The sequence below is a fragment of the Pseudophryne corroboree genome, chromosome 3 (assembly GCF_028390025.1).
Source record: "Pseudophryne corroboree isolate aPseCor3 chromosome 3, aPseCor3.hap2, whole genome shotgun sequence".
Classification (NCBI taxonomy): domain Eukaryota; kingdom Metazoa; phylum Chordata; class Amphibia; order Anura; family Myobatrachidae; genus Pseudophryne; species Pseudophryne corroboree.
Window position 1 is genome coordinate 320,388,363 of NC_086446.1, and position 13,831 is coordinate 320,402,193.

Genomic DNA, 13,831 nt, shown 5'->3' on the forward strand with positions numbered 1-13,831 from the left:
TCTGTGTCGGCAGTCGCTCATCCATAATTGTATACCTACCTGTGGTGGGGTTTTTTTTTCTATCTTCTTCATACTAGTAGTTTAGGAGTCTGCTGACAGTGTCCAGCAGGTCCGTCATTATATAATATATACCTGTCCTGCAGTAGTGATATATATATATTTTTATATCATTATCATCCAGTCTATACTAGCAGACGCAGTACGGTAGTCCACGGCTGTAGCTACTTCTGTGTCGGCAGTCGCTCGTCCATAATTGTATACCTACCTGTGGTGGGTTTTTTTTTTCTATCTTCTTCATACTAGTAGTTTAGGAGTCTGCTGACAGTGTCCAGCAGGTCCGTCATTATATAATATATACCTGTCCTGCAGTAGTGATATATATATATTTTTATATCATTATCATCCAGTCTATACTAGCAGATGCAGTACGGTAGTCCACGGCTGTAGCTACCTCTGTGTCGGCAGTCGCTCGTCCATAATTGTATACCTACCTGTGGTGGGTTTTTTTTTTCTATCTTCTTCATACTAGTAGTTTAGGAGTCTGCTGACAGTGTCCAGCAGGTCCGTCATTATATAATATATACCTGTCCTGCAGTAGTGATATATATATATATATTTTTATATCATTATCATCCAGTCTATACTAGCAGACGCAGTACGGTAGTCCACGGCTGTAGCTACCTCTGTGTCGGCAGTGCTCGTCCATAATTGTATACCTACCTGTGGTGGGGGTTTTTTTTTCTATCTTCTTCATACTAGTAGTTTAGGAGTCTGCTGACAGTGTCCAGCAGGTCCGTCATTATATAATATATACCTGTCCTGCAGTAGTGATATATATATATATATATTATATCATTATCATCCAGTCTATACTAGCAGACGCAGTACGGTAGTCCACGGCTGTAGCTACCTCTGTGTCGGCAGTGCTCGTCCATAATTGTATACCTACCTGTGGTGGTTGTTTTTTTTTCTATCTTCTTCATACTAGTAGTTTAGGAGTCTGCTGACAGTGTCCAGCAGGTCCGTCATTATATAATATATACCTGTCCTGCAGTAGTGATATATATATTTTTTATATCATTATCATCCAGTCTATACTAGCAGACGCAGTACGGTAGTCCACGGCTGTAGCTACCTCTGTGTCGGCAGTCACTCGTCATCCATAAGTATACTAGTATCCATCCATCTCCATTGTTTACCTGAGGTGCCTTTTAGTTGTGCCTATTAAAATATGGAGAACAAAAATGTTGAGGTTCCAAAAATAGGGAAAGATCAAGATCGACTTCCACCTCGTGCTGAAGCTGCTGCCACTAGTCATGGCCGAGACGATGAAATGCCATCAACGTCGTCTGCCAAGGCCGATGCCCAATGTCATAGTACAGAGCATGTAAAATCCAAAACACCAAATATCAGTAAAAAAAGGACTCAAAAATCTAAAATAAAATCGTCGGAGAAGCGTAAACTTGCCAATATGCCATTTACCACACGGAGTGGCAAGGAACGGCTGAGGCCCTGGCCTATGCTCATGGCTAGTGGTTCAGCTTCACATGAGGATGGAAGCACTCAGCCTCTCGCTAGAAAACTGAAAAGACTCAAGCTGGCAAAAGCACCGCAAAGAACTGTGCGTTCTTCGAAATCCCAAATCCACAAGGAGAGTCCAATTGTGTCGGTTGCGATGCCTGACCTTCCCAACACTGGACGTGAGGAGCATGCGCCTTCCACCATTTGCACGCCCCCTGCAAGTGCTGGAAGGAGCACCCGCAGTCCAGTTCCTGATAGTCAGATTGAAGATGTCAGTGTTGAAGTACACCAGGATGAGGAGGATATGGGTGTTGCTGGCGCTGGGGAGGAAATTGACCAGGAGGATTCTGATGGTGAGGTGGTTTGTTTAAGTCAGGCACCCGGGGAGACACCTGTTGTCCGTGGGAGGAATATGGCCACTGACATGCCTGGTGAAAATACCCAAAAAATCAGCTCTTCGGTGTGGAAGTATTTAAACAGAAATGCGGACAACAGGTGTCAAGCCGTGTGTTGCCTTTGTCAAGCTGTAATAAGTAGGGGTAAGGACGTTAACCACCTCGGAACATCCTCCCTTATACGTCACCTGCAGCGCATTCATAATAAGTCAGTGACAAGTTCAAAAACTTTGGGCGACAGCGGAAGCAGTCCACTGACCAGTAAATCCCTTCCTCTTGTAACCAAGCTCACGCAAACCACCCCACCAACTCCCTCAGTGTCAATTTCCTCCTTCCCCAGGAATGCCAATAGTCCTGCAGGCCATGTCACTGGCAATTCTGACGAGTCCTCTCCTGCCTGGGATTCCGCCGATGCATCCTTGCGTGTAACGCCTACTGCTGCTGGCGCTGCTGTTGTTGCTGCTGGGAGTCGATGGTCATCCCAAAGGGGAAGTCGTAAGACGACTTTTACTACTTCCACCAAGCAATTGACTGTCCAACAGTCCTTTGCGAGGAAGATGAAATATCACAGCAGTCATCCTGCTGCAAAGCGGATATCTGAGGCCTTGGCATCCTGGGCGGTGAGAAACGTGGTTCCGGTATCCATCATTACTGCAGAGCCAACTATAGACTTGATTGAGGTACTGTGTCCCCGGTACCAAATACCATCTAGGTTCCATTTCTCTAGGCAGGCTATACCGAAAATGTACACAGACCTCAGAAAAAGACTCACCAGTGTCCTAAAAAATGCAGTTGTACCCAATGTCCACTTAACCACGGACATGTGGACAAGTGGAGCAGGGCAGACTCAGGACTATATGACTGTGACAGCCCACTGGGTAGATGTATTGACTCCCGCCGCAAGAACAGCAGCGGCGGCACCAGTAGCAGCATCTCGCAAACGCCAACTCTTTCCTAGGCAGGCTACGCTTTGTATCACCGCATTCCAGAATACGCACACAGCTAAAAACCTCTTACGGCAACTGAGGAAGATCATCGCAGAATGGCTTACCCCAATTGGACTCTCCTGTGGATTTGTGGCATCGGACAACGCCAGCAATATTGTGTGTGCATTAAATATGGGCAAATTCCAGCACGTCCCATGTTTTGCACATACCTTGAATTTGGTGGTGCAGAATTATTTAAAAAACGAGAGGGGCGTGCAAGAGATGCTGTCGGTGGCCAGAAGAATTGCGGGACACTTTCGGCATACAGGCACCACGTACAGAAGACTGGAGCAACACCAAAAACGCCTGAACCTGCCCTGCCATCATCTGAAGCAAGAAGTGGTAACGAGGTGGAATTCAACCCTCTATATGCTTCAGAGGTTGGAGGAGCAGCAAAAGGCCATTCAAGCCTATACAACTGACCACGATATAGGAGGTGGAATGCACCTGTCTCAAGCGCAGTGGAGAATGATTTCAACGTTGTGCAAGGTTCTGCAACCTTTTGAACTTGCCACACATGAAGTCAGTTCAGACACTGCCAGCCTGAGTCAGGTCATTCCCCTCATCAGGCTTTTGCAGAAGAAGCTGGAGACATTGAAGGAGGAGCTAACACGGAGCGATTCCGCTAGGCATGTGGGACTTGTGGATGGAGCCCTTAATTCGCTTAACAAGGATTCACGGGTGGTCAATCTGTTGAAATCAGAGCACTACATTTTGGCCACCGTGCTCGATCCTAGATTTAAAACCTACGTTGTATCTCTCTTTCCGGCAGACACAAGTCTGCAGGGGTTCAAAGAACTGCTGGTGAGAAAATTGTCAAGTCAAGCGGAACGCGACCTGTCAACATCTCCTCCTTCACATTCTCCCGCAACTGGGGGTGCGAGGAAAAGGCTCAGAATTCCGAGCCCACCCGCTGGCGGTGATGCAGGGCAGTCTGGAGCGACTGCTGATGCTGACATCTGGTCCGGACTGAAGGACCTGACAACGATTACGGACATGTCGTCTACTGTCACTGCATATGATTCTCTCACCATTGAAAGAATGGTGGAGGATTATATGAGTGACCGCATCCAAGTAGGCACGTCAGACAGTCCGTACGTATACTGGCAGGAAAAAGAGGCAATTTGGAGGCCCTTGCACAAACTGGCTTTATTCTACCTAAGTTGCCCTCCCACAAGTGTGTACTCCGAAAGAGTGTTTAGTGCCGCCGCTCACCTTGTCAGCAATCGGCGTACGAGGTTACTTCCAGAAAATGTGGAGAAGATGATGTTCATTAAAATGAATTATAATCAATTCCTCCATGGAGACATTCACCAGCAGCAATTGCCTCCACAAAGTACACAGGGAGCTGTGATGGTGGATTCCAGTGGGGACGAATTGATAATCTGTGAGGAGGGGGATGTACACGGTGATGAATCGGAGGATGATGATGAGGTGGACATCTTGCCTCTGTAGAGACAGTTTGTGCAAGGAGAGATTACTTGCTTCTTTTTTGGTGGGGGTCCAAACCAACCCGTCATTTCAGTCACAGTCGTGTGGCAGACCCTGTCACTGAAATGATTGGTTGGTTAAAGTGTGCATGTCCTGTTTATACAACATAAGGGTGGGTGGGAGGGCCCAAGGACAATTCCATCTTGCACCTCTTTTTTCTTTCATTTTTCTTTGCGTCATGTGCTGTTTGGGGAGTGTTTTTTGGAAGGGCCATCCTGCGTGACACTGCAGTGCCACTCCTAGATGGGCCAGGTGTTTGTGTCGGCCACTAGGGTCGCTTAGCTTACTCACACAGCTACCTCATTGCGCCTCTTTTTTTATTTGCGTCATGTGCTGTTTGGGGAGTATTTTTTGGAAGGGCCATCCTGCCTTACACTGCAGTGCCACTCCTAGATGGGCCAGGTGTTTGTGTCGGCCACTTGGGTCGCTGAGCTTAGTCACACAGCTACCTCATTGCGCCTCTTTTTTTCTTTGCGTCATGTGCTGTTTGGGGAGTGTTTTTTGGAAGGGCCATCCTGCGTGACACTGCAGTGCCACTCCTAGATGGGCCAGGTGTTTGTGTCGGCCACTAGGGTCGCTTAGCTTACTCACACAGCTACCTCATTGCGCCTCATTTTTTTCTTCTTTGCGTCATGTGCTGTTTGGGGAGTATTTTTTGGAAGGGCCATCCTGCCTGACACTGCAGTGCCACTCCTAGATGGGCCAGGTGTTTGTGTCGGCCACTTGGGTCGCTGAGCTTAGTCACACAGCTACCTCATTGCGCCTCTTTTTTTCTTTGCGTCATGTGCTGTTTGGGGAGTGTTTTTTGGAAGGGCCATCCTGCGTGACACTGCAGTGCCACTCCTAGATGGGCCAGGTGTTTGTGTCGGCCACTAGGGTCGCTTAGCTTACTCACACAGCTACCTCATTGCGCCTCTTTTTTTTCTTCTTTGCGTCATGTGCTGTTTGGGGAGTATTTTTTGGAAGAGCCATCCTGCCTGACACTGCAGTGCCACTCCTAGATGGGCCAGGTGTTTGTGTCTGCCACTTGGGTCGCTGAGCTTAGTCACACAGCTACCTCATTGCGCCTCTTTTTTTCTTTGCGTCATGTGCTGTTTGGGGAGTGTTTTTTGGAAGGGCCATCCTGCGTGACACTGCAGTGCCACTCCTAGATGGGCCAGGTGTTTGTGTCGGCCACTAGGGTCGCTTAGCTTACTCACACAGCTACCTCATTGCGCCTCTTTTTTTTCTTCTTTGCGTCATGTGCTGTTTGGGGAGTATTTTTTGGAAGGGCCATCCTGCCTGACACTGCAGTGCCACTCCTAGATGGGCCAGGTGTTTGTGTCGGCCACTTGGGTCGCTGAGCTTAGTCACACAGCTACCTCATTGCGCCTCTTTTTTTCTTTGCGTCATGTGCTGTTTGGGGAGTGTTTTTTGGGAGGGCCATCCTGCGTGACACTGCAGTGCCACTCCTAGATGGGCCAGGTGTTTGTGTCGGCCACTTGGGTCGCTGAGCTTAGTCATCCAGCGACCTCGGTGCAAATTTTAGGACTTAAAATAATATTGTGAGGTGTGAGGTGTTCAGAATAGACTGAAAATGAGTGGAAATTATGGTTATTGAGGTTAATAATACTTTGGGATCAAAATGACCCCCAAATTCTATGATTTAAGCTGTTTTTTAGGGTTTTTTGAAAAAAACACCCGAATCCAAAACACACCCGAATCCGACAAAAAAAATTCGGTGAGGTTTTGCCAAAACGCATTCGAACCCAAAACACGGCCGCGGAACCGAACCCAAAACCAAAACACAAAACCCGAAAAATTTCCGTGCACATCTCTATATACTACACCATTCGGTGCTACCCACTCGTACTGGGCATCTTGCACCCAGAGGTGCTGAGAGAAGAGGGAGCAGTTACTAATTGCCCAGCGCTGGACATGCTGCAGGAGTATGGCGGGGCTCGGGTCCACCCCTCCATCCTCATATGTCAGCTGACCGCAGCCTCTCTTTCCCCAACAACCAGCAATGCTGCTGTGTGCTGGGCTGTATGGGTCTTGGGAGATTGCTGCAGCTGACTTACAGCAGTCCTCTGCCTCTGGGAGTGCGTGTAGGGGAATGTAATCACACTGATCAGGCCCCCTCCCTCCTTGCAGTGCACATATTATGATGATCTTCCCGCCTTGCTCGGTTAACCCGAACGAGGACGAACGTCATCATCCCGCTGTTGGATTCTCAAGATTCGTATTCCATATAAAGAGCCGCGCGTCGCCGCCATTTTCACTCGTGCATTAGAGATTGAACGGAGAGGACGTGGCTACGTTCACTGCCTGAAAAGCTCCATATCTGTGCTCAGTTTGCTGCAAATATCTGTGCTCAATGTGCTGCAAATATCTGTGCTCAGTGTGCTGCAAATATCTACGTTCTCTGCCTGAAAAGCTCCACATCTGTGCTCAGTGTGCTGCAAATATCTGTGCTCAGTGTGCTGCATTGTGGGGACCACCAGTATATAATTATAGTTGTACAGTACAGTAGGCCATTGCTGTATCTTGCAGCTCCGTGTCAGACTCAGTTCTAGAAAGTATCCTGATCATCAGTGCTCAATATCTGCTGCATTGTTGTGTGACCAGTATATACTATATATATATATATATAGTAGTACAGTGCAGCATTTTGGTGACCACCAGTATAGTAGTACAGTACAGTAGGCCATTGCTGTATCTTGCAGCTCTGTGTCACTTCAAGTATCCATATCTGTGCTGCATTGTTGTGAGCAGTATATATATATATATATATATATATAGTTGTACATTGTAGCATTTTGGTGACCACCAGTATAGTAGTACAGTACAGTAGGCCATTGCTGTATCTTGCAGCTCCGTGTCACTTCAAGTATCCATATCTGTGCTGCATTGTTGTGAGCAGTATATATATATATATATATATATATATATATACACACACACACACACACAGTAGTACAGTGCAGCATTTTGGTGACCACCAGTATAGTAGTACAGTACAGTAGGCCATTGCTGTATCTTGCAGCTCTGTGTCACTTCAAGTATCCATATCTGTGCTGCATTGTTGTGAGCAGTATATATATATATATATATATATATATAGTAGTACAGTGCAGCATTTTGGTGACCAACACTATATAGTTGTACAGTACAGTAGGCCATTGCTGTATCTTGCAGCTCCGTGTCACTTCAAGTATCCATAACTGTGCTGCATTGTTGTGAGCAGTATATATAGTAGTACAGTGCATTTTGGTGACCAACAGTATATAGTTGTACAGTTCAGTAGGTCATTGCTGTATCTTGCAGCTCTGTGTCACTTCAAGTATCCATATCTGTGCTGCACTGTTGTGAGCAGTATATATAGTAGTACAGTGCAGCATTTTGGTGACCACCAGTATATATAGTAGTACAGTGCAGCATTTTGGTGACCAACAGTATATAGTTGTACAGTACAGTAGGCCATTGCTGTATCTTGCAGCTCCGTGTCACTTCAAGTATCCATATCTGTGCTGCATTGTTGTGAGCAGTATATATAGTAGTACAGTGCAGCATTTTGGTGACCAACAGTATATAGTTGTACAGTACAGTAGGCCATTGCTGTATCTTGCAGCTCCATGTCACTTCAAGTATCCATATCTGTGCTGCATTGTTGTGAGCAGTATATATAGTAGTACAGTGCAGCATTTTGGTGACCACCAGTATATATAGTAGTACAGTGCAGCATTTTGGTGACCAACAGTATATAGATGTACAGTACAGTAGGCCATTGCTGTATCTTGCAGCTCCGTGTCACTTCAAGTATCCATATCCGTGCTACATTGTTGTGAGCAGTATATATATAGTAGTACAGTGCAGCATTGTGGTGACCAGTATACCACAGTACAATAGTCCAGTGCTGTTCTCGCTGCTCAGTGTCAGTTCTCCATAGTATCATCAGTGCTCAGTAAAATCAGGGCTCAGTATAATCAGTGATTGATCAGTATAATCAGTTCTCAGTATAATCAGTGCGCTGTTAGACGTGCGCCCATTTTCCGCCATTAGTGCATTGGGATTTAGACAATTGATGAAGTTATTGTGTCCCCGGTACAAAATCCCATCTAGATTCCACTTCACTAGGCAGGCGATAGCGATATTTTTTTACCAATTAATATCAGTGATTTATAATTAATTATTAATTACAGTGATCTTGCCAAATGATTCCAGTGATTTTGTCATTTTCTTCCAGTGATTTGGACCAATAATACCATTGATTAGAACGAATAATTCGTGTGATTTTGTCATTTTCTTCCAGTGATTTGGACCAATAACACCATTGATTAGAACAAACAATTCCTGTGATATTGAGGTGTTTGTGTCGCTTAGCTTAGCCGTCCAGCGACCACAGTGCACCTCTTTTTCTCTTTTCTTTGCCTCATGTGCTGTTTGGGTCCAATTTTTTTAAGTGCCATACTGTCTGACACTGCAGTGCCACTCCTAGATGGGCCAGGTGTTTGTGCCGCCCTCTTGGGTCGCTTAGCTTAGTCATCCAGCGACCTTGGTGCAAATTTTAGGACTAAAAATAGTATTGTGAGGTGTGAGGTGTTCAGAATAGACTGGAAATTAGTGGAAATTATGGTTATTGAGGTTAATAATACTATAGGATCAAAATTACCCCCAAATTCTATGATTTAAGCTGTTTTTGAGGGGTTTTTGGAAAAAAAAACACCTGAATCCAAAACACACCCGAATCCGACAAAAAATTTTAAGGGAGGTTTTGCCAAAACGTGTCCGAATCCAAAACACGACCGCGGAACCGAATCCAAAACCATAACACAAAACCCAAAAAATTTCCGATGCACATCTCTACCTGCATTACAGCCTACCTCTCTAGGCCCGTGCTGGCGCCACATGGCGTACTGAGGCTTGGTATATGAGGAAACATCTGTATCTGCTTCAGTCCCTCTATTTTCGATTGCCAGAGCAGTCCCTATAGAAATCTATTTGAACTGCAATATGAGCAAAAGCATCACTCTCTGAAAAGTTTTGAATTTCACAGCTTGCCTCACAATAGTGCCATTTTATTATGGCATTATTCGGATCCTCTCTGTTAATGTTTGCTAGATCATGCATTTGTCAAATTTCGGTGGATTTTTTTTGTGTGGATTTATAAAAAATGCTTTTTTCTTTCTTTTACATAAACACATGTACATGTAAGTTGTTGTCACAATGCACAAAGCAAAGTGTTATACCGTGCAGGTAAGTAAATCCTTAGATCTTTGCAGCATGATCGAGATTAAGAGCATGCATTATAATAATTAGATTTTACTGAGTAGCATCAAGCACAGGGTTCAGTAAAATAGGTTCAGATGGGTTTAAATTGTAATTAATATCACAGTGAATCACAGTGCACATAAAGAAGTAAGTCATGCATATATATGTTATACAGGATTTATGACATGGAATATGTTATAAATATACACGTACTTCAACACATACTAACTAAAATGTATTAGAATTAGCCGCACACACTTGCAAAACACAATCTGTTGAAGTTAAATAACTACTTCTACAGTGGTTCATTACTTGGCTTTAGCTGCTGCGTTACACAAAATACCATTTGTGTGCAATGTAAAAAAAACTGCTGATACAGGGAGAAGTAAAAAGAGGAGGGGCCTAAAAGGCCAGTTCCCAGAGGAGCAGTTTTGAAAACCAAGATAAAATGTCAAACAATTTGTATTCATAGAGACTAGTAGAGGTAAATTTACTGAGATGAGAGTTCTATTTAAGATGGGATGTTGCCCATAGCAACCAATCAGATTCAACTTTTCATTTATCTAGCACCTTCTAGAAGATAATACCTATAATCTGATTGGTTGCTATCTTCTAGAAGGTGCTAGATAAATGAGAAGTTGAATCTGATTGATTGCTATGGGCAACATCCCATCTTAAATTGAACTCCCATATTAGTAAATTTAACCCCTAGTGTGGTAGGGACAGGTCATATTTAATGAGATAGAATACAAAATTACGATTTAAAAATTAAGCATACTGTAGGTATTTCATTGGCACCAACTAACACTTAAATGGTCCAAACCATAAATATATATAAGGAGCAAAATTATTTTATTTAATTATTTTACTCATACTGAGTAGCAATTGCTAATAAATAATAACAAACATTTTTAATTGTTCAAACAATATAATATTGAATTATTATTAAGGGTCCAATATGATTTATATATTAAATAATGTGGCCAATAATATATTTATATTGTCGCCATATTAATTATTTAATGATGGATACATCAATTATGTTACAGTCATTTCACTACAAGTGCCAGCATGCATATGCTTTCATCATTTATTAATATTGTCCCATATGATCTCGCTGCCAAAATCCATTATATTCGTCTCTAAATACAGGATGTTGGTAGTATCCCACCCAAATTTCAGGGATCTGAGACGGGACTCCCCTTTTGACTCGGATCCAAAAATGAGGCAATACATCATCTTCCTGCTGTCAGATTTTGCGGGTTTTGGATTCAGGAGCAAAATTTCAAAATACCATTGAAATCAATGGGCTGAAGGCTGAGTGGCTGAAAGACCCGTTCTCATGGCTCTAAGCCAATAGGCTCCCTGCATTTTCATCCCCCTCAGAGGCTGCCACAGCATCCACTCAGAGACTGGTGCTAGGCTGACAGGCACTGAGAGAGTGCTGTGTACACTGTAGCGCTCGGACCATCATCATCTTCTCAGACATCACTGGTGGCATTTACCATGGGGAAGAGGGGGCTCCTGCCTGCTGTTACAATAAGTGTGTATCCAACCCACATTGTATCCAATCTGCACTGTAACCAGCACTGTATCCAAACAGCACTGTGACCCGCACTGTATCCGACCTGCACTGTAACACTGTACTGTATACAATCCCCACTGTAACCTGCACTGTATCCGACAAACACTGTATCCAACCCCACAATGTAACCTGCACTGTATCCTATTTGCACTGTATCCAACGCACACAGATGTGTGCATCCAGCCTCAATACGCCATGCAGCTCGAGATGCCTGCTGTGAGTGAGCCGCCAGGTCCCGTGGAACCCTGCTAACGTCAGGTGTCTTTTTGCATGAGGAGACTGTGCTGATTAATTTGATATATGACACGTGTATATTGTGTGTGACTGAGTATGTATATGGAGCAGAACAGACCTTGTACTGGAAAAAAGCTGTAACTGCTACATTGTAGCACTTCATATACAGATTCAGAGACTCAGTTGCAGACAGATATACAAGTGTCATATCAAATTAATCAGCACAGTCCCTTCTTGCATCCTAGTTACATTGCATTGCGAATACACATGTTAAGCAAAAAAGATGTCCAATGCTAGAAGATTGTCACGCGACCTGGCGTGCCAAGAGGGACTGTTTGGCATGACTGCAGCAAAGCTGTATGAGGACAAATATGTATTCCGCACGGTACACCGCACTGTATTCTGCAAGTAAAGAATGCTGTTTTTATGATTGTGGAAGTTTTGGGGAGCTGCTCAACAAAAAGGGTGTTGATTGGTGATTGAGAATCCAGGGTCCCCAGGAGGGATCATGCATTGAGAATAGGCATGTGCTAGGAGCATGTGCTGCCCTTGTGTAGGGGATATCCACATCTGCTGTTGCTATTTCACCAGTGGTTTAGGGTTTTTTCTTTGCATGTTTGTTAACTACTGTACTACTATTTGTGAGCAATGATATTCCACACACGATACTTAGTAAATTTTTGTGTTGGATTGTCTTCTATTGAATGTACTTGCCAGTTGGTTCAATTGGCTATTGCTAATACATTACTAATTTGCAAAACATTTTTTATAAAGAAATAACTGCCGTGTGTTCGTGCCGCTGCTCTGTTGCTTAGCTTAGCCAGTCTGCCTTCGGCCTATGTTGGTGAACAATATTGTGCACTGTGAGGTGGTCAAAATTAAGTGGAAATTACTAGAAAGCAATATTATTGATGTTAATAATACTGTAGGAACAAAATAGGCCCAAATTATGTGATTTTAGCTTTTTTTAAATCAAATTTTGAAAATAAAATACAGAACCAAAACCAAAACATGTGAGGGTGGTTGTAGCAAAAACAAAAACAGAGTTAATACAGAACCAAAACACGGGGGTTGACGCACATCTATATTCTTAATACAACAAAGCCACATTCTAAAGGTAGTAACAGTCTGTCTTACCAGAGCATGCACCAAGTAGGCTCTACTACTGTGCCAGACCAGGACCGGATTAAGGTTTATGGGGACCTGGGGCACTTTAGACAGGCGCCCTCCCCTCTTGTCAGCACCACCCCCCTAGCTGTGCCCTCCGTGAGTTTGCTTCTTTCCCCTGTGACTCCGTTTGACAGCAGCGCAAGTTCTACCTGTACTCCTGCATGGCTGTTGAGAGCCGATGATTGCCTGGGTACTGTGTCGCATAGCCGCATCTTCCCTCTGTGTCTCTCAGCCTCATCCCATTTGTCCCACAGACCCTCCCCCCATGTCCCTCCTCCTCATCTCCCCCCTTTGTCTCTCACACTTATTCCCCACCCTGTGTCTTTCAAACCTACCCCCATGTCTCTCAGCCTCACTTCCCCCCACCTTATGTCTTTTTATCTTTCTCCCTCCTACTGTATGTCTTCCAGTCTCCCCCCCCCCCCCCTCCTCGTCTCTCAGTCTCACCTCCCTGTCTCTCAACCTCACCAGATGTGTTTATGTAGCATGCAGTGCACAGAAATCCTGGTATGTATATGAACAGTGCCCCTCTCTGCTTCTCAGCCCGCCTGCGTGCCAGCGGGCACTGTATGCAGGCTGACTCTGACACTGCTTTCCCTTCTCAGTAGCTACAGCACTGGGGCCTCCTGCTTTCCTGACTAGGCCCACCTACGCCCTTCGTCCGGCTCCTGTTTCCACCTCCTCCTTCTTTACCCTGGCTATGGCAGGTACGACCTGAAAAGAAGTGGAGGATGGCTGATATGTGGGGGCCAAGAATGCAGTGCTGCAAGGGGGACAATGTCTCTCTCCTCATCTGACCTGCAGCCCCTCGCTACTTTCTGTCAATGTAGGCTGGGTTGGAGCAACTCCAGCCAGGAGGACACCTGACAAAGGGGTGTCTGGGGTACTCACCCACAGTTACCCTCCCCGTTTTAATCCCATAAATCCATCTCTGTGCCAGAGTCTACTAAGCATGCACAGATCTCCAGGAAAATGGCAGCGAGTATAGAAATATGGCGATAACAAAACTATTGCTTTCTCTGGTTAAAATGTTGGAGAAAGGACATTTTTTTAGATGATTAAATAAGATACCTCAGAACATGAGGTGCAGATAGACATGAATAACTGAAAGAAATGTGGGTAATGAAAACTAAAGTTTCAATGCAGGTGCAGAAGTAGAGAAAAGTAGAGAACAGCAGTGACAGGTATGTGCAGAGTGA